The 22,728-nt window shown below is 42.2% G+C and overlaps 1 protein-coding gene across 2 annotated transcripts in view; it reads left to right on the forward strand.

The window, feature by feature from the left end:
- LOC109899770 (attractin-like protein 1) overlaps window positions 1-22,728 on the forward strand; it is a 338,304-nt gene that overhangs the window by 262,273 nt on the left and 53,303 nt on the right. The window lies entirely within an intron of this gene.

Below are 22,728 nucleotides of genomic sequence, written 5' to 3' on the forward strand. Positions count from 1 at the left end.
TAGATGGTAGTATTATACTGCATGGGCACATAACCTATGTTAGCAGTAAGCCCTTAGAGGAGTGTTTTCCCCCATAGCTAACTCTACAGCATTCATCGGTGTCCAACCCAAAATGGTTTTTGTTGTTATTTTCCTGTTTCTCCCATTTCGAGCTCCTGAAGGTGAAAAACATTGAAATGGAACGGTATCTTCACGTAAAGGTTAATTAAGTAACATCTGGTGTTGCTCCACAGAGACTATTTAGCATAATTGCATAGAAAATAAGAAAATTGTGTACAACAGTGTACTTGCGGGAAAATAAGTGGATTCATAATCGGATTTCATACATCATTTACACAGTTACTGTGTAAAAGCAAGTTCTGGACCTGTGTTTTTATATACAGGTGTATTTTGACCAAAGCCATTTGCAAAAGGTGCACAGGGGGGCTTTTCAAATGTTTACTCTGCATTTTGATATGCTGATAACATTTTACTAGCAGCGAAAAGCGTGGAATTGGTTTAAAGTCCCAAAAACTAGAGACGGGGCTGCAGGAAGGGTACATACAGCATATCAAAAAATGACTGGATTGATAAGTGTAATTTATTTGAATGCAGTGTTGTGTTTGTATTTAATGGACATACACGTGAGGAGGTTGGCACATGTTGCCTTACCTGTCCTCTGAACAGATGGATAACACAGTGGCTTAAGCCCTTTCTCAATGACCATGAGTGGACCAGTTAGCTAATGTGCGCTAAGTGGAGATTAGGTTTTTCACACAGCTTCTAGGCGCTGGTAAAACTGTATTTCACACACTGTTCTGAATTATGCTATTCAGAACATGGGAGATGAACTTAAGAGTGTTTCAAAGATATTCCCTTTCCTGAGAATCTTCAAAGAACCAGCTGCAACTATTGACATCTGGTAAAAGTCAGGCAAACGAGCGACCGTCTGTTATTTACTCAGAGAAATACAGTACACCATTTTTGTTTCAAATCCGGCATCTGGTTTAGATGAACAAGACAGAGGTCATTGGAGGCATGTATTACTAACATATATTAATTGTTTTAAAATCATCTATGTGCCTGCAAATAGTCTCTAAATGGTTGCAGAAAATCAGACAAGTATGCAAAGAAAAACCGCACAAACATAAAGTTATTTCCTAATGTCATCAGAGTGGTCTATGGAAGACAAGCGATCTAAAGTATAGACTATGAACGAGTAAGGTTAAGTAATGTGGCATGTCATTATAAAGACAGACAATAGCGGTATCATCAGAAGACAATCAAACCAAATCGAACATCCAGTGTGGGTATTTTGCCTTGGCCTGGGTCTGTAGTATTGAGGAGACGCCTTGCCCTGTGATCCAGGTACATCAAAGTGGAGAGATTCATTGCGTAGGTGTGTAGCCTGAGGCCAAAGGTGATTAAAATAGGTCCTGGGCTCCAATCATTTCTCCCCTACCCTCCCCTGCCGTTGATAAAGGATGTCTGGAGCAGTTATTATTCATCGGTGACCTGAGGGCTCTCTAGTCCCCAGACTGCTGTAAAACCGGCCTGTTAGACCACACCAGAGTGGACCTGACAGGTAGCTTACTAAAACACCCACAGCCCTTACACATACACATACACACACACACAAACACCACACCTGGATCCTGTTCATTGTCTCTGAACTGGAGTGAACGGCATGGAAATGGAAGTGGTACACAAATACCACACAGAATAAAACAGCTGGGTTGAGTTCCTGCACTTACTCAGTAAAAAAAAATCTAATCAAATTGTATTGGTCACACACACGTGATTTGCAGATGTTATTGCGGGTGTAGCGAAATGCTTGTGCTTCTAGCTACGACAGTGCAGTAATATCTAATAAGTCATATCTAACAAATTACACAAGATATACCTAATACACACAAATCCAAGTAGGAATGACTTAAGACTATATAGATATGGACGAGCGATGTCAGAGCGGAACGGGCTAAGATGTAGTAGAATAGTATAGAAACAGTACAGTTGAAGTCGGAAGTTTACATACACTTAGGTTGGAGTCATTAAAACTCGTTTTTCAACCACTCCACAAATGTCTTGTTAACGAACTATAGTTTTGGCAAGTCGGTTAGGACATCTACTTTGTGCATGACACAAGTCAGTTTTCCAACAATTGTTTACAGTCAAATTATTTCACTTGTAATTCACTGTATCACAATTCTTTTGGGTCAGAAGTTTACATACTAAGTTGACCGTGCCTTTAAACAGCTTGGAAAATCCCAGAAAATTATGTTATGGCTTTAAAAGCTTCTGATAGGCTAATTGACATGATTTGAGTCAATTGGAGGTGTACCTGTAGATGTATATCAGGGCCTACCTTCAAACTCAGTGCCTCTTTGCTTGACATGGGAAAATCAAAAGAAATCAGCCAATAATTGTAGACCTCCACAAGTCTGGTTCATCCTTAGGAGCAATTTCCAAATGCCTGAAGGTACCACGTTCATCTGTACAAAAATAGTACGCAAATATAAACACCGTGGGACCACGTAGTCGTCATACCGCTCAGGACGGAGACGCGTTTTGTCTCCTAGAGATGAACGTACTTTGGTGCGAAAAGTGCAAATCAATCCCAGAACAGCAAAGGACCTTGTGAAGATGCTGGAGAAAACCGGTACAAAAATATCTATATCCACAGTAAAACGAGTCCTATATCGACATAACCTGAAAGGCCGCTCAGCAAGGAAGAAGACACTGCTCCAATCCAGCCATAAAAATTGCCAGATTACGGTTTGCAACTACACATGGGGACAAAGGTCATGAAACAAAAATAGAACGGTTTGACCATAATGACCATCGCTATGTTTTGAGGAAAATGGGGGAGGCTTGCAAGCCAAAGAACACCATCCCAAATGTGATGCACAGGGGTGGCAGCATCATGTTGAGGGGTGGTTTGCTGCAGGATTGACTGGTGCACTTCACAAAATAGATGGACAAAATAGATGGCGTCATGAGGGAGGAAAATTACGTGGATATACTGAAGCAACATCTCAAGGCAAATGGGTCTTCCAAATGGACAATGACCCCAAGCAAACTTCCAAAGTTGTGGAAAAATGGCTTAAGAACAATAAAGTTAAGGTATTGGAGTGGCCATCACAAAGCCCTGACCTCAATCCCATAGAAAAGTTGTGGGCGGACCTGCAAAAGTGTGTGTGAGCAAGGAGGCCTATTAACCTGACTCAGTTACACCAGCTCTGTCAGGAGGAATGGGCCAAACTTCACCAAACTTATTGTGGGAAGCTTGGGGAAGGCTACCCGTAAAGATTGACCCAATTTAAATGTTTTTAAGGTAATGCTACCAAATACTAATTGGCTGTATGTAAACTTCTGACCCACTGGGAATGTGATGATGATGAAATACAATCTGAAATAGATCATTCTCTCTACTATTATTCTGGCATTTCACATTTTTTAAACGAAGTGGTGATCCTAACTGACCTAAGATGGGGAATTTTTACTAGGATTAAATGGCAGGAATTGTAAAAAATTAGTTTAAATGTACTTGGCTAAGGTGTATGTCATCTTCCAGCTGTATATACATATGAGATGAGTAATGCCAGATATGTAAACATTAAGTGACTAAGATACCGTAGAATAGTATAGAATACAGTATATACATATGCGATGAGTAATGCCAGATATGTAAACATTCCTTAAATTGGCCAGTGATTCCTAGTCTATGCTTATAGGCAGCAGCCTCTAATGTGATAGTGATGGTTGTTTAACAGTCAGATGGCCTCTCGGTCCCAGCGTTGATGCACCTGTACTGACCTCGCTTTCTGGATGATAGCGGGGTGAACAGGCAGTAGCTCGGGTGGTTGATGTCCTTGATGATCTTTTTGGCCTTCCTGTGACAACAGGTGCTATAGTTGTCCTGGAGGGCAGGTAGTTTGCCCCCTGTAATATGTTGGGCAGACCCCACCACCCTCTGGAGAGCTTTGTGGTTGCGGGCGGTGCAGTTGCCGTAGCAGGCGGTGATACAGCCCGACAGGATGCTTTCAATTGTGCATCTGTAAAGAATTGTGAGTGTTTTAGGTGACAAACCAAATTTCTAAAGCCTCCTGAGGTTGAAGAGGCTCTGTTGCACATTCTTCACCACACTGTCTGTGTGGCTGGTCCATTTTAGTTTGTCAGTGATGTATATGCCAAGGAACTTGAAGCTTTCCACCTTCTCCTCTGCGGTCCCGTCAATATAGATAGGGGGGTGCACCCTAGTAGCACGCCACACAAGCGTTGAACGACGTACGCAAAAAGACAACCAGTTTTATTCTAAGGGGAAAAGACCCCAGTCTTGAGCCTATAATAACCATAACCAGTGAACTACCCATCTCGGAGGTAGATCACACAGCACTCCCCCCCCCCCTCCTCTAAATATAATCACGGTGCTCCAAATGACTGGGCCACAGAATAAAACAAGAGGTAACTCATCAGCATCAATCACGTACATACCAGATCCATAACATCCACGTAGCGTCGTAAAGCTGATGAGCCTACAGGAACGAGCATCTGTAAGCCGCCCGGACACATCTCGCCTTCCATCCCAGAGTGATATATGGCGCTGGGGGTTTTCATAATGCTATTTAAAGGGGAGAAATGAATCAATTTTCATATCTAATGTTTTAATGCGCTGTATTTATTTTCCAATCTTGGGGATTTAATGCGCTGGGGCGGAGGGTAATGAAAGGAGCAGCGAGGAGATAAAGAATATTTATGACACCTGGGAGAAATGGGCTGTGTTTGGAGCCTTTTACTTGTGTGTTTTATCAGCACCCACAAAGCCAATGATCTCATCAGAGAGAGAACAAGGGGAGAGAGAACACAGAGGGAATAAACCTACATCTGGAGCTACACGTAGAAATACATGAAAGCACCCACAAAAACACACATTTACACACTCACACACCTTCCATCATTGTCAATTATTAATTGTATATACAGTACCAGTCAAAAGTTTGGACACACCTACTCATTCAAAAGATTTTTATTTGTACTATTTTCTACATTGTACAATAGTAGTGAAGACATCAAAACTATGAAATAACACATATGGAATCATGTAGTAACCAAAAATGTATTAAACAAGAATTGTAGATTTAATTTGCTGGGTGGCGGTGTGGGTGTGGTGGTTTAAACACCAACATTGTGTGAGAGAGGCTTCATAGCTATGATCCTTTCCATATAAAATGACCCATGAGCACCAACATGTGAACTTCATAAGAGCATGTCAAATTGGGTGTCAAATGAAAGCTAAGATTATATTTTTGATGTTGAAATTAAGACGTGCTCGAGATCGTGCTATGGAATATATGGATTGTTAGAGCTCTGCTCAAATGTTAAACAAATTCATATTGCTCTTAATCTCTCACAACCTATAATTTCAGACATTGTCTGACGAGGAAAAGGCACCAAAATAGGCGGCGCTAAACAAGATAATTTGGACGAGACAGATAACAGACCAATGCCAACATCGCTGACCCACAAGGAGTTAGCTGAAGATGCTAGCTCCCAAGAGCTCCTTACAGAACCCACTCAGAGTGACCTACTGGCCACTATAAACTCATGAAGGTGGACACAAGGTTGGACACATATCTCAAAGAGTATTGGGACTTTGACAGAAACTGTGAAGGCAATCAAGGACAGAGTGCATGAGGTCGAGCAGACGACAATCGATCACGAGGCCAGGCTACAGGACATTGAGAAACAGTGCAAAATGACAACAAAGCCCTGAAAGCTCGACTGGAAATGCTCAAATCGCATTCTGAGAAATGGAGACCCACTGAATTTGTATCGGAACTGATACCGGCAACAGTTCCCCCTTAACTACAACGGAGACAGGGTGTCTTTCTACCCAGATCTTACTTTAGAGGTAAGGAACCAACGGAAAGAGTTTGATGAGCTGCACAATTAATGCAGGGCGGCCAGCATCCGATATGGATTCCTCTTCCCAGCCCGGTCCAAGGTGACTGGCGAGGGATCAACACGTATGTTTTACACCCCAAAATATGCCGAACTGTTCTTGGCAAGCAAGCGCCCTGTCTAAGAATCCAGAACTGCTGCGTCAGCCGCCTAAGTGGCCATATACAGGCCAGAAATGTTATTGTTTATATAGCACTGTTCAGCCTGTCATGTTTTATTCCCACTCACCCCCCTAATGTGAGAGTTAAGTGTTTTTATTTGTAAAAATTATACAGTACCAGTCAAAAGTTTGGACCACACCTACTCATTCAGGTTTTTTTTTCTTTATTTGTACTATTTTCTACATTGTACAATAGTAGTGAAAACATCAAAACTATGAAATAACACATATGGAATCATATAGTAACCGCCCTTTACCTTGATGACAGCTTTGCACACTCTTGGCATTCTCTCAACCAGCTTCACCTGGAATGCTTTTCCAACATTCTTGAAGGAGTTCCCACATATGCTGAGCACTTGTTGGCTGCTTTTCCTTCTTTCTGTGGTCCAACTCATCCCAAACCATCTCAATTGGGTTGAGGTCAGGTGATTGTGGAGGCAAGGTCATCTGATGCAGCACTTACGGTCATATGCTGTAAGTGCTGCATGGTGGTCTGTTTGAAACATGTAAGTATTACAGACTCGGTCAGGGAGAGGTTGAAAATGTCAGTGAAGACACTTGCCAGTTGGTCCGTGCATGCTTTAAGTACACGTCCTGGTAATCCGTTTGGCCCCGCGGCTTTGTGAATGTTGACCTGTTTAAAGGTCTTGCTCACATCGGCTACGTAGAGGGTGATCACACTGTCGTCTTGAACAGCTGGTGTTCTCATCCATGCTTCAGTATTGCTTGCCTTGAGGCGAGCATAAAAGGCATTTTGCTCATCTGGTAGGCTCGCGTCACTGGGTATCTCGCAGATATACGGCAAATATACATTTGTCAAACAGTTTTTCTACCGATTCCCAACCTGAAATGACGCATCTGTATTGACGCTTTGCCTGTTTGATGGTTCGTTTGAGGGCATAGCAGGATTTCTTATAAGCATCCGGATTAGTGTCCTGCTCCTTGAAAGTGGCATGAAGTGGGACTTATTGAGGAAGTTGGTGACTGAGGTGTTATACTCCTCAATGCCATTTTGACTCAGACCGGCCCACCAACCCCCCCCCCCCCCCTCAGCGATACACCACCACCCACAGAACCCACGCCACACTTTATGTTAACAAGATTACTGAACAATATTTATAACAATAACTTTAGTAAAATCGATGTAAAAAAGAACAAGGGGAATGTGTTACTCTTAGGAGGAGGCTGGCTGGAAGGAGCGCATATTGGCACAATGGCACTGGCAGCAAGGTGGCGAGAATCTCTGTAACCATTTGACCAGTAAAATAAATAATACAGGAAGAAATATACATATTTCCTACCTCCAATTAGCCATTTCTGCAGCAGCTCACTTCTCTCAGCAATGCCATCTATAACCAGGTCACTGTCCAGGTTCGTTAAAACATCTCGCTCAGTAGCCATGAGCATAAAAGCCTCCAGGTGCTGTTGAGATAGAGTGCTCCTGAGCCTACTCTTGATGAATTTCAGAGTAGAGAAGCTCCACTCACAAGCTACCTGGATTACTGACAGGGTAAGTAGAAACTTGTAAGCAAGGCCCAGGATGTGGTATGCGTCGGTCAATAGGTTGTACTGACTAAGAATACGGTAGCAACACACTGGACAGTCACCATCTCCACCTCATCTTCATTTCCTTCAGGTTCATGATCCTCCATAGTCCTGGGTGTGTGTTCTTCAAATCCCGATTCTTTTAACCTAGTCCACTGTCCTGCCAGACTCATGAGCTCACTCTGTAAATTGGCCACCGTTGCTCTGCTGTCAAATTTGATCAAACATTGTCTTAATTCTTGAAGGGCTGTCTGTGGAAGGTCACTGGCACTGGATGGTAGCTGACTACATTTTTAGGGTCGGCCATGTCGGCATACAAAGTGCCATTACTCAGAAATCGCAGATGGATGCTATCTATAACTGTATCCAGAATTTGATTATGGACACCAATCCTGTATGCACTCTCTGCCCCAGTAAAATATTCATCTTGTGCCATAGTTTTCTTCTTTCGAGCCCTTTTTGTTGGCTGAGTGGTCACTAACTCCAGCTCTGTTTCCTCATCCCATTCCTGCAACTTCCTGTTGCCTTGACTTTTTCAAAATCTCTTGCCATTCCTTTCAGCTGCTCCTCTATTAGACACAAACATACGATGCGCAGACAGAATGTCCATTCCACTTGTTTGAAGATATTTTGAGACTGGTGATGTGACCTGAAATTTTCTGAGGAATGTCTGAGCTGTAAATATTGTTTCATACTTCAGCAACCCCTCAATGTATCCTTGTGCCTTGACCTGTGCCTCCAAAAACCTTTTTTTAAGGCACTGTCTTTAGCCCACCAGCTTGTCTCTCCAATTGGAGCAAGACTTCTGTGTCTTGGGTCCTTGTTCTCCTTTTCCCAAAATGTTCATCCTCTGGTAGGATTCACAGAAGAACACAGCTATGTTGTTAATGAGAGAAAAAAGTGACCCACTTGCCAAGATACTCTTTGTTGTGTCTGCCAAAACAAGGTTCACAATGTGTGCGTAGCACCACACATGCACTTGATTGGTGGACTTTGCAGAGAGCAGGGCAGAGAAACCTTTATACTGGCCTTACTAGAGGCTCCATCAGTGGAAATGCCAATGCACTTGCTGATGTCAAGCCTCATGTTTTCCAGTACTTCACTCCGTACCTGGAGGAAGTATTGTCCGGTGGATGCCTCGCATTTCACCACAGCCACAAGCCTCATGGATGACGTTCGTCAAATATCTGACTATGACATAGCATTGGTCTTGTGTTGTAATATCCTGCGTAGTGGAAATCTGGACCTAAAACATACCAGGTTCCTGGAGTTCACTTGCTATGGTGGCCTGCATTGTGTGTTGGATGGTGGTAATCATGTTGATAATAGAGTAATTAGAGAGCCTCTGCCCCCTCTTGACCCAGACTCATGCAGTTTTTTTGCTTTTCTCTATGCAGGCAGTGAGATATTCTTTCATACACAGGTTGTGCTTTCCCAGCAGAATGATCATCTCTAAAAAGTTGCCATGGTCAATGCTGCTGTCATCTAGCGTATAAGCTGCTTCAGACTGCATGCCTCTGTAGCACAGACCTCTCTTGCCTATGACTTTAACAACATCTATAATGCGCTCTAGCACTTGCCTTCTTCTGCGCACTTGCTCTCCATGAGCAGACATCTGAATGCCGATGAACAGGCTCTAAAAATGACCTTTGGAGGACCTTAGCAAGTAGGCCTCAGCATAACCTCTATGCATAATGCTCTTCCACCCCATGTCCATGTTTCAGTCTGCCATTCCATTCATGAATGGGCTGTTCTCTGTAGGCTTTGCAAATGCAATACAAATGAAGCAGAATAAAGCATGGTTGTCTTCACTGCATGATAGCCACTTCCTGTTGGTCCCATCACAAAAGAAAACCTTCTGCATCACAGACTTTTCACTTTTGTTGGGGGTGGAAACTAAAAAACATATCTAGGTCCCCTGACGTTGGCCTCTTAATATAAAAGCAAATGGGTTGACAGTGGCATCCTGGCTCTGGCACAATCTACATCTGTCCACTGCAGAGGTACTATTCTCAACCTGGATGAGTAATTAGTATAAATTAGTATATTAGTATAATATTATAACATTAAATAAGTATAATGTAAAGTATAATGTTACTATAATAGTATAATGTTAGTATAATATTAATATATTCAATATGTAATGTTAGTATATTTATATATAATTTCATATAATAGTATACTATATACCACTAGTATAATATTAATTCCAATTGGACAATACAGCAGTTTTAAGAAATACACAACCAACATTTGTTCCGTCATTATCCTTTTTTTAATGTCCTACCCCATCCAGGCTGTGATTGGTCGGTTCACGAAAAGTGACATTGACGAGCGCTTGTTTCAACAAAAGGCACAATATAGCTAAATAGCCAGCTAGCCAAACCCAAACATTGCTTATCTTATCCCTATTGTCTTCTATCTTACTGCTTCAGCTGCAAAACCTTGACTAACAGTTGAACTGGTATCGCTGGGTTCAATGGGCTGCTCTCTCTCCTCTCTGCTGCCAGTGCCAACAGGCTTGCTAGGCTGAGATGATTGACTGCTAACGGCGCCAAATTAATAATTTGTTATTTAAAACAATTTGGCTGCATCAACCTCAAGGGTCTTCAACCTCTTCCCTCTTAGCTCTTCAGCACCACCTTTACGTTTTTTGTCTTTTTGTTTGTCCATCTTGCTCCACTCCAATATTTATTAAAATGTCACCACTTAACAGAGATGGGAAAGGGGCGGGTCCCAGGTGAAGTTAGAATGGACTGGACCAAAAGTAATTGGCTGGGAGAGAGAGGCTGACAGATTTAATACCCAACCACAGTGGCAGTGGGCCAGCAGCCCACTTGCCTGGGCCAGTCAGACACACAGCACGTGGTTATTTTTATTTAAGCGTGGGCTGGGGTTATTTATATTTTGCGTTGCATCAGACCCAATTGTCAAAACTCCCGGTGCTCCAGATGGCCAGTCCGTCATTGGCTACATGGCTGACTGTACTCAGAAGACCCCTTTCAGAATAAGGGCGAGGAAACAGACCACTAAGAGAAAGGACACTGACATCATGTGGACAATCAGAGAGTTACACCCGGTAACCAAAGACGTGCCGTCATCAGAGGAGAAGTTGAATCCGCTCCACAAAGAGACACCCCATCGGAGACCTTCGACAAGTAACTACATCATTATATTCTGAACCATAAGAGCGGCAGTTCGGGGCAAGGTGTTAGGGCTAAACTAAGCATAGTTTACAAATGTATCCAAGTGTGCTTTTCTCTCGTGCACTCTTTCTTTTTCTCTCTTTTTAAATCCCCATTTTGTGTCACACGTGTCATACTGTTTCATTGTACTAAGTTCTAATCAATGGCCTAGACTGTGTGTTTTTGTATGTGTATCTTATATTATCATTTTAGCTTGTTAGTAAATAAATAATCAACTGAATTGGTGTGGTACGGACTCATTTAGTGGGACTCGGGTTTGTGCAGATTCCCAGATTATGAGACGTTCAGGATGAGACTGTAGAGGAAATTAATTCATTAGTGACTGTTGTAAAATCAATATTCTGATATTCTTGAGTTAATTTGGGAAATGGAAACTCAATAAAAACAAACTTTCCCATGGTGCCCCAGGTTACTGAGTTAATGATTACCTGAATCATTTAATCACGTAATTATAAACAGTTAATGATTTGATAAATAGCAGTCGTCACATTAATCAATACAATGTCATGACACCTTATACAGCTCGTTGAGTGTGGTCTTAGTGCCAGCATCGGTTTGTGGTGGTAAATAGACAGCTACGAATAATATAGATGAGAACTCTCTTGGTAGATAGAATACCTCATGATAAGTGTAGACCATACTATCTCAGGCGAGCAGAACCTTGAGACTTCTTTAATATTTGACATCGCGCACCAGCAGTTATTGACAAATAGACACACACCCCCGCCCCTCGTCTTACCAGACGCCAGACAGCTCTATATAATCTGTGTCTTTGTTCACCCACGTCTCAGTGAAACATAAGATATTACAGTTTTTACTGTCCCGTTGGTAGGATAGTCTTAATCTTAGATCGTCTAGTTTGTTTTCCAATGATTGCACATTGGCCAATAATATGGAGGGAAGTGGTGGTTTAGCTACTCGTCAGCTAATTCTTACATGGCACCCCGCCCTCCTCCCCCTTTTTCTACATATTTTCTTCATGCTGATGACGGGGATTTGAGCCTTGTCAGTACATCCTTTGCATCAGACTCATTAAAGAAAAAATATTTTTCCCTTTGTGAATAATCCCTGTTCTCATGTGCTCTTTTTGGTCATAAGAGACGGTAGCAGCAACAATATGTACAAAATGAGTTACAAACAATGCGAAAATAAATAAATAGCATAGTTGGTTAGGAGCCCGTAAAACGGCAGCCATCCCCTCTGGCGCCATTATATTATATCAATCTAAGCTGGCCATACACTGTGTACTGGTGGGAAATGGGGACAATTCAGCAGTGAAAAATCTTCCTGGATGGTATTCTGCTTTCAGTTTCTGGTAGAAACCTATCTTACTGCTCTGTCTCTCTCTCTCACTCACTCACCCCATAGCAGTTTGTTTAGTTGGAAACAGCAGGTGGGGACGTTTTTCCTTGTTGGAGAAATGTTGCTTGTCCCAACGTAAACTTCTGAGTTGTAAGCTCCTCTGTTGAGCTTCTTCTTTCAAAGGGAGAAATACTGTAAGAACAAACAATGCAGAGTTTGTTCTTGGCCGATGTGGAATCTTTTCTTTTAAATGTACCTAGTGTTATCCTTGTGGACGGAATTAAGTATTTCCCTCAATATTTCAGTCACCAGTTCACAGGCCTACCATCTAATTGTGGTAAGCCTGCCGTGTTATATTATGCTACGTTTTGGGTCGGAATATCTGGATATTTATTCCCCAGCCTGTCACAGTACTGCATTTCAAAGATGTTTCCTCATTTACTCTAAAATGCCTCCCAGATCCATGCCCCATAAAGGGCTCACATGAAACGTCCAAAAATAACGCCTTCAGTCCACTGACTTCTCTGGAGGACCTGTACAGTGTTCACCCCTGCTTTACAAGCTCCTCTACAGTCAACCTACAAGTCAGCCAGGGAGAGGCTCTGAGAGGATCAGTGAGACGTGTAAGACGAGCCGACCCATCCTTCCCCCATACCCTCTGCATTTCCTCACATATCCCTCCCTTCCCTCACTCCTCCTCCGGAGTGTAATGGTTAGCCTGTCTCTTCTCCGGCTGTCTCCGATTTAGCTGACCCATCAAACGGTCACATTAAGTCTGAAACATTGGATAGATTATTTTCATAACGCTTGGCTTTGTGTTTGAGGCGAGAACAGGACAGAACAGATCTGATTTACACCGCCGGCCTGGGCTGGGTACCAGATGTACTGCTGATCCGTTGTTAGCAGATGTAGAGAGAGTGATAAAATGGAATATGTGGACTGTTCTGACAATGCCGCAAGTGTCATACAGAATCACCTATTAGCAAAAGGACAACAACATGTCATTCTGCTAATGGCTGTGCAATTGACACTGTCTTTGTGATAAGAGGAAAAGTCAATAGGCTCTGTCATTGTGTTGTGAGGCTGGGCAGGTTGACATTGACTCACACGTCAAATAAAATCAAATTGTATTTGTCACATACGCCGAATACAACAGGTGTAGACTTTACCATGAAATGCTTACTTATGAGCACTTTCCCAACCATGCAGATTTTTAAAAGTTTGAAAATTAGCACAAAATCGTAAATACCTACCACAATAAAATAACAATAACAAGGCTATATGCAAAGAGTACTGGTAAATAGTAACCTAGCTGTGGGAACAAGTTAGTTGAGGTGATTGGGGTAATATGTACATGTAGGTAGAGTAGGGGTAATAGTGATTAGGCAATCATGATAGTTAATAAACAGAGTAGCAGCAGCGTGTGTGTGTGTGTGTGTGTGTGTGTGTGTGTGTGTGTGTGTGTGTGTGTGTGTGTGTGTGTGTGTGTGTGTGTGTGTGTGTGTGTGTGTGTGTGTGTGTGTGCGTGCGTGCGTGTGTGTGTGCTTTGTGTGTGTGTGTGAGCATATGTAGTGTGTGTGTATGTGTGTGTTGGAGTGTCAGTGTAGTATGTGTGAGTGTGTGGGTAGAGTCCAGTGAGTGTGCATAGAGTTCAAGAGAGTTTGTGGGAAAAAAAGGGGGTCAATGCAAATAATCCAGGTAGCCATTTCCTTAACTGTTCAGCAGTCTTATGGCTTGTGGGTAGAAGCTGTTCAGGAGCCTTTTGGTCCCAGACTTGGCGCTCCGGTTCCACTTGCCGTGAGTTAGCAGAGAGAACAGTCTATGACTTGGGTGGCTGGATTATTTTGACAATTTGTAGGGCCTTCCTCTGACACCGCCTGGTATAGAGGTCCTGGATGGCAGGGAACTTGGCCCCATTGGTGTACTGCGCCGTACGCACTACCCTCTGTAGCACCTTGCGGTCGGATGCCAAGGAGTTGCCATACCAAGCGGTGATGCAGCCAGTCAAGATGCTCTCAATGGTGCAGCTGTATAATTTTGGGGGGATAAAGAAGGCCTATGCTAAATCTTTTCAGCCTTGCGGTCGGATGCCAATGAGTTACTATACCAAGCAGTGATGGAGCTAGTCAATATGATCTCAATGGTGCAGCTGTAGAACGTCTGGGGGATCTGAGGGCCTATGCTAAATCTTTTCAGCCACCTGAGAGGGAAGAGGCGTTGTCGTGCCGTCTTCACGACTGTGTTGGTGTGTTTGGATCATGTTAGGTTCTTAGTGATGTGGACACTGGGGAACTTGAAGCTCTCGAAACCGCTCCACAACATGTCCTTCAATGTGAATAGGGGCATGCTTGGCTCTCCTTTTCCTGTCGTCCACGATCAGCTCCTTTGTCTTGCTAATGTTGAGGGAGAAGTTGTTGTACTGGCAACACACTGGCACCTTCCTATATAATGTCTCATTGTTGTCAGTGATCAGGCCTACCACGTCATGTTGTCTGCAAACTTAAGGATGGTGTTGGAGTTATGGAGGGGACTAAGCACACACCCCTGAGGGGCCGCTGTGTTGAAGGTCAGCATGGCGGATGTGTTGTTGCCTATTCTCACCACCTGGGGGTGGCCCATCTGGAAGTGCAGATGGAAGTGCAGGATCCAATTGGAGAGGGAAGTGTTTAATCCCAGTGTCTTTAGCTTAGTGATGAGCTGTAGTCAATGAACAGCATTCTCACCTAGGTGTTCCTCTTGTCCAGGTGGGAAATTGTGATGTGCAATAGAGATTGCATCATCTTTGGATCTGCTGAGTCGGTATGCGAATTGGAGTGTGTCCAGGGTGTCACAGTGTGTCCAGGGTGTCATGGATGATGGTGTTGATGTTGATGTGAGCCAAGACCAGCCTTTCAAAGCATTGCATCGGCTACCGGGAGCATGATCACACATGATCAGCACTGAACGGTGCTCTCATGCATCGTTCAGGGCTGCTTGCCTCAAAGCGAGCATAGACTGGGCAACTCCTGGCTGGGTTTCCTTTTGTAATCCGTGATAGTTTGCATGCCACATCCGATGAGTGTCAGAGCCGGTGCAGTAGGATTCGATCTTAGTCCTGTATTGACGCTTTCCTTGTTTGATAGTTCGTCGGAGGGCGTAGCTGGATTTCTTATAAGCGTCCGGATTAGTATCCAGCTCTTGAAAGCGGCAGCTCTAGCCTTTAGCTCTGTGTGGATGTTGCTGGTAATCCATGGCTTTCGGTTAGGATATGTATGTACAGTCACTGTGGGGACGATGTCGTCGATAAACTTATAAACAGTAGAACCCCTGGGCCCCCCTTCTGACTGCAAAATTCTAGCAATGTAATTAATATATTTCATATATGCTGTCCCTAAAATCGTCAGTGTGTTGTGTTCATGAAGGTGTTAACCTCTCTGGGATATGTGGGACGGTAGCGTCCCACCTCGCCAACAGCCAGTGAAATTGCAGGGCGACCAAATTCAAAACATCAGAAATCGCATAATTAAAATTCCTCAAACATACAAGTATTTTACACCATTTTAAAGATAATCTTGTTGTAAATCCAGCCACAGTGTCCGATTTCAAAAAGGCTTTACGACGAAAGCACACCAAATAATTATGTTAGGTCAGTACCTAGTCACGGAAAAACACAGCCATTTTTTCCAGCCAAAGAGAGGAGTCACAAAAAACAGAAATAGAGATTAAATTAATCACTAATCTTTCATGTTCTTCATCAGATGACACTCATAGGACTTCATGTTACACAATACATGTATGTTTTGTTCGATTAAGTTCATATTTATATCCAAAAATCTCAGTTTACATTGGCGCATTACGTTCAGTAATGTTTTGCTTCCAAAACATACCGTGATTTTGCAGAGAGCCACATCAATGTACATACATACTCATCATAAATGTTGCTGAAAATACAAGTGTTATGCATGGAACTTCAGATAAACTTCTCCTTAACTTCTTGGATATAGGGGCGCTATTTAAATGTTTGTATGAAAAACGTTCCCATTTTAAACAAGATATTTTGTTACGAAAAGATGCTCGACTATGGATATAATTGACAGTTTTGGAAAGAAAACACTCTGACGTTTCCAAAACGGCAAAGATATTGTCTGTGAGTGCCACAGAACTGATGTTACAGAAAAAAAAACAGATAAAAATCCAATCAGGAAGTGCCGCATTTTTTGAAACCGCCTCATGCCAATGACTCCTTATATGGCTGTGAATGGGCCACGAATGAGCTTAGGCTTTCTGTCGCTTCCCCAAGGTGTCGACAGCATTGTGATGTATTTGTAGGCATATCATTGGAAGATTGACCATAAGAGACTACATCTACCAGGTGGTCGCTTGGTGTCCTCCGTCGCAATTATTGCGTAATCTCCAGCTGCAGTATTTTTCCGTTTGCTTCTGATGAGAAGCCAACTGCCACCACTGATAGATTATCGAATAGATATGTGAAAAACACCTTGAGGATTGATTCTAAACAATGTTTGCCATGTTTCTGTCGATATTATGGAGCTAATTTGGAAAAAAGTTTGGCGTTGTAAGTGACTGAATTTTTCTTTTTTTTTTCTTAGCCAAACAAAACGGAGCTATTTCGTCTACACAAATAATATTTTTGGGAAAAAATGAACATTTGCTATCTAACTAAGAGTCTCGTCATTGAAAACATCCAAAGTTCTTCAAAGGTAAATGATTTTATTTGAATGCTTTTCTTGTTTTTGTGAAAATGTTGCCTGCTGAATGCTAGGCTTAATACTATGCTAGGCTATCAATACTCTTACACAAATGCTTGTGTAGCTTTGGTTGAAAAGCATATTTTGAAAATCTGAGATGACAGTGTTGTTAACAAAAGGCTAAGCTTGTGTTTGAATATATTTATTTCATTTCATTTGCGATTTTCATGAATAGGAAACGTTGTGTTATGGTAATGAGCTTGAGGCTATGATTACGCTCCCGGATACGGGATTGCTCGTCGCTAGAGGTTAATGCAACCTGTTGTGTCAGATTTCAAAAAAGCTTTACCGAAAAAGCACACCATGCAATAATCTGAGACAACAAAATAAAGCAATACGGATGTCCGTATATCAGAAATAGCATTATAAATATTCACTTACCTTTGATGATCTTCATCAGAATATACTCCCAGGAATCCCAGTTCCATAATAAATGTTTGATTTGTTCGATAAAGTCCATCTATGTCCAAATACCTTCTTTTTTTTCGCGCGTTTAGTACAAAATCCAAACTCACGAGGCCCGGGCAAGTCCAGGTGAAAGTTCAGTGAAAGTTCAGATGAAAAGTCATATTACAGTTCGTAGAAACATGTCAAACGAGGTATAGAATCAATCTTTAGGATGTTTTTATCATAAATCTTCAATAATGTTTCAACCGGAGAATTCCTTTGTCTGTAGAAATGCAATGGAAGGCAAGATTAACTCTCACGTGAGCGCGCGTGATCAGCTCATGGCACTCTGCCAGACCCCTGACTCAATCAGCTCTCATTCCCCCCTCCTTCACAGTACAAGCCTCAAACAAGGTTCTAAAGACTGTTTACATCTAGTGGAAGCCTTAGGAAGTGCAATAGGACCCCATAGACAGTGTATATTCGATAGGCAATGACTTGAAAAACAACAAACCTCAGATTTCACACTTCCTGGTTGGATTTTTTCTCAGGTTTTCGCCTGCCATATGAGTTCTGTTATACTCACAGACATCATTCAAACAGTTTCAGAAACTTCAGAGTGTTTTCTATAAATATACTAACAATATGCATATATTAGCAACTGGGCCTGAGTAGCAGGCAGTATACTCTGGACATCTTATTCATCCAAGCTACTCAGTACTGCCCCCCAGTACCAAAGAAGTTAAGTAACATTAGAATACAATCTTTTTTTTCTAATTTCAAATAACAAAACAGCATTTTCATTAGTTAAAAAATTGCAAAAAAAGAAAGAAAGAAAAAAACTGAAAAGTGATGCGTGCATATGTATTCACCCCCCTTTGCTATGAAGCCCCTAAATATGATCTGGTGCAACCAATTAACTTCAGAAGTCGCATAATTAGTTAAATAAAGTCCACCTGTGTGCAATCTAAGTGTCACATGATCTCAGTATATATACACACCTGTTCTGAAAGGCCCCAGAGTCTGCAACACCACAAAGCAAGGGGCACCATGAAGACCAATGAGCTCTCCAAACAGGTCAGGGACAAAGTTGTGGAGAAGTACAGATCAGGGTTGGGTTATAAAAACATATCCGAAACTTTGAACATCCCACAGAGCACCATTAAATCCATTATTAAAAGAAATGGAAAGAATATGGCACCACAACAAACCTGCCTAGAGAGGGCCGCCCACCAAAACTCACGGACCAGGCAAGGAGGGCATTAATCAGAGGCAACAAAGATACCAAAGATAACCCTGAAGGAGATGCAAAGCTCCACATCTGGCCATAGGTCCACTTTAAGCAGTACACTCCACAGAGCGTTACGGAAGAGTGGCCAGAAAAAAGCAAGCAAACAGATTTGGTGTTCGCCAAAAGGCATGTGGGAGACTCCCCAAACATATGGAAGAAGGTACTCTGGTCAGAAATTTAGCTTTTTGGTCATCAAGGAAAATACTATATCTGGCGCAAACCCAACACCTCCCATCAACCCGAGAACACCATTCCCACAGTGAAGCATGGTGGTGGCAGCATCATGCTGTGGGGATGTGTTTCATTGGCAGGGACTGGGAAAATGGTCAGAATTGAAGGAATGATGAATGGCGCTAAATTCAGGGAAATTCTTGCGGGAAACCTGTTTCAGTCTTCCAGAGATTCCAGAGACCCTCAGCATACTGCTAAAGCAAAACTCGAGTGGTTTATTGGGAAACATTTAAATGTCTTGGAATGGCCTAGTCAAAGCCCAAGCCTCAATCCAATTGAGAATATGTGACTTAAAGATTGCTGTACACCAGCAGAACCCCTCAAACTTGAAGGAGCTGGAACAGTTTTGCCTTGAGGAATAGGCAAAAAAATCCCAGTGGCTAGATGTGCCAAGCTTATAGAAACATACCCCAAGAGACTTGCAGCTGTAATTGCTGCAAAAGGTGGCTCTAATAGTTATGCACGCTCAAATTTTCATTTTTTTGTCTTACTTCTTGTTTGTTTCACAACAAAAAAATATTTTGCATCTTCAAAGTGGTATGCATGTTGTGTAAATCAAATTATACAAACCCCTCAAAAATCAATTTAATTCCAGGTTTGAAGGCAACAAAATAGGACAAATGCCAAGAGGGATGAATACTTTAGAAAGCCACTGTAAAAATAAAAAAACACAAACAATGCCTTCATTTTGTTTGTGGAGTGCCTTTGTTACAACTATGAAACAGAAACCATCTGTGTTGGATCACAGTAACAGCTTATTTGTATAACTATTTTTATTTTGAAGAAATTACCCCAACCAGAAATACTCATGCACCGTCAGCAACATGTGTGCGTTGATAGCAGCCAAGTCAAGCATGTTTTAGAACACAGCAACATGCCAGCTGCGGGGGCCTCCTGTTACAGAGTACAGTCGTGCCATCTGATCCAAAACATCCACACCAACCTATGGAAAAGAATAGAATAGAAAATATTAGGATTATTTTCCCACAGGAAACAATAACACGTGTTATACAGAAGAGCATAATGCATGTTATACAGTGCCTTGCGAAAGTATTCGGCCCCCTTGAACTTTGTGACCTTTTGCCACATTTCAGGCATCAAACATAAAGAATCAACAACAAGTGGGACACAATCATGAAGTGGAACGACATTTATTGGATATTTCAAACTTTTTTAACAAATCAAAAACTGAAAAATTGGGCGTGCAAAATTATTCAGCCCCTTTACTTTCAGTGCAGCAAACTCTCTCCAGAAGTTCAGTGAGGATCTCTGAATGATCCAATGTTGACCTAAATGACTAATGATGATAAATACTATCCACCTGTGTGTAATCAAGTCTCCGTATAAATGCACCGGCACTGTGATAATCTCAGAGGTCCGTTAAAAGCACAGAGAGCATCATGAAGAACAAGGAACACACCAGGTCCGAGATACTGTTGTGAAGATGTTTAAAGCCGGATTTGGATACAAAAAGATTTCCCAAGCTTTAAACATCTCAAGGAGCACTGTGCAAGCGATAATATTGAAATGGAAGGAGTATCAGACCACTGCAAATCTACCAAGACCTGGCCGTCCCTCTAAACTTTCAGCTCATACAAGGAGAAGACTGATCAGAGATGCAGCCAAGAGGCCCATGATCACTCTGGATGAACTGCAGAGATCTACAGCTGAGGTGGGAGACTCTGTCCATAGGACAACAATCAGTCGTATATTGCACAAATCTGGCCTTTATGGAAGAGTGGCAAGAAGAAAGCCATTTCTTAAAGATATGCATAAAAAGTGTTGTTTAAAGTTTGCCACAAGCCACCTGGGAGACACACCAAACATGTGGAAGAAGGTGCTCTGGTCAGATGAAACCAAAATTGAACTTTTTGGCAACATTGCAAAACGTTATGTTTGGCGTAAAAGCAACACATCTGAACACACGATCCCCACTGTCAAACATGGTGGTGGCAGCATCATGGTTTGGGCCTGCTTTTCTTCAGCAGGGACAGGGAAGATGGTTAAAATTGATGGGAAGATGGATGGAGCCAAATACAGGACCATTCTGGAAGAAAACCTGATGGAGTCTGCAAAAGACCTGAGACTGGGACGGAGATTTGTCTTCAAACAAGACAATGATCCAAAACATAAAGCAAAATCTACAATGAAATGGTTCAAAAATAAACATATCCAGGTGTTAGAATGGCCAAGTCAAAGTCCAGACCTGAATCCAATCGAGAATCTGTGGAAAGAACTGAAAACTGCTGTTCACAAATGCTCTCCATCCAACCTCACTGAGCACGAGCTGTTTTGCAAGGAGGAATGGGAAAAAATGTCAGTCTCTCGATGTGCAAAACTGATAGAGACATACCCCAAGTGACTTACAGCTGTAATCGCAGCAAGAGGTGGCGCTACAAAGTATTAACTTAAGGGGGCTGAATAATTTTGCACGCCCAATTTTTCAGTTTTTGATTTGTTAAAAAAGTTTGAAATATCCAATAAATGTCGTTCCACTTCATTATTGTGTCCCACTTGTTGTTGATTCTTCACAAAAAAATACAGTTTTATATCTTTATGTTTGAAGCCTGAAATGTGGCAAAAGGTCGCAAAGTTCAAGGGGGCCGAATACTTTCGCAAGGCACTGTAAATGTATCTATAAATGGCGATGCGTATTATGTAATATTGACATACAGTGCGTAATAGTTGTAGTGTGTAATAGTATCTGGTTTTCTCTTTATTGTGTCTCAGTCGCTGGCAACTGTTGGGTGCATGGTGCTCATGACAGAAACGTTCCATCTGGCCTTGCATTGGTATAGTGTGAGTTTTGTCTTGTCATTCTTCAGCACCGTTGTGGAGTACAACGGCTGTGCAATTGCCTTATTTTGTGCAGAGCGAGCTCACATCTCGCTTTGTTCATGGTGCCTACTAGGCTTGTTTTATTTGCTAGCAACTTGTTCGACAATGAAGTGAAGAAATTGTCCACGCTGACATTTCTCCACTTGCCAGCGTAAGGTCCCACAAGCCTCATCACCACATTCTCCGACATCGCTCACCTGCAGTACCGTCCCCACCGTTTCATTTGGTGGTGGTGTGGGCACCTGCTTAGGCCTCGGAGGGGTAGGTTCAGGCTGAGGCTCAGAATCAGAAGAATAATCATCAGAGATGTCATGATTTATTTATTTTTTATTCCCCACCATCTAAGTAGTTTTCATTCAGATCTTGTAGCAGCGCTAATGCAGCATGTGCATCCATTCCTCTTCGTCTTCTTGCCACTGTAAATTATACACGCTCTCACTATAGACAATGGTAGACTGAAAAGATTGCTTGGATTTGGTGGGTACATAGCACTTTCAGATTAATAATCAGAATATGCCAATACAATATGCCCTACTGTCGGGAGAAGGAGGCGCAACGTGGGAAAACCATTCAAATAATGACATGCTCTCCTAAAACTGGTTATAACTCCAGTTCTGTTTTTGATATCACGATTCTAACCACGGCAGTGGGTTTTTTCTTTAGGAAAATGAAAGGATGGAGCAGGGCATGACTTTAACGATGGCAGAGTAATAAAATAAATAAATTCATGATCAGTCAAAAGGACTGCTTTAGCTGTTCTAGTGATTTCCCATTGCAGGATGCCTAATATCACCTAACCCTAACCCACTGATTGCCAAAGATATTTCATCCAGTACAACATTATTGCCAAACTCTACTTGGATGGTTATATGTGTGTCTCTGTGTATCTTTCAATGATACTCAGTGCCGCTCGATCCAGCGTAAGCCTGATGTGTTCAACCATTGATGCATATGAATCTGTTCCTGAGTAGACCTCCATCTCCATTTTATTGCCTGTACGGTCATCACATGCAATCAGCCTACGGTGGAACTGCTATTAGCAGATGGAGCACAATAGTCCTGTGGATCAGGGGTTATTGT

Source organism: Oncorhynchus kisutch, linkage group LG11 (assembly GCF_002021735.2).
Source record: "Oncorhynchus kisutch isolate 150728-3 linkage group LG11, Okis_V2, whole genome shotgun sequence".
Classification (NCBI taxonomy): domain Eukaryota; kingdom Metazoa; phylum Chordata; class Actinopteri; order Salmoniformes; family Salmonidae; genus Oncorhynchus; species Oncorhynchus kisutch.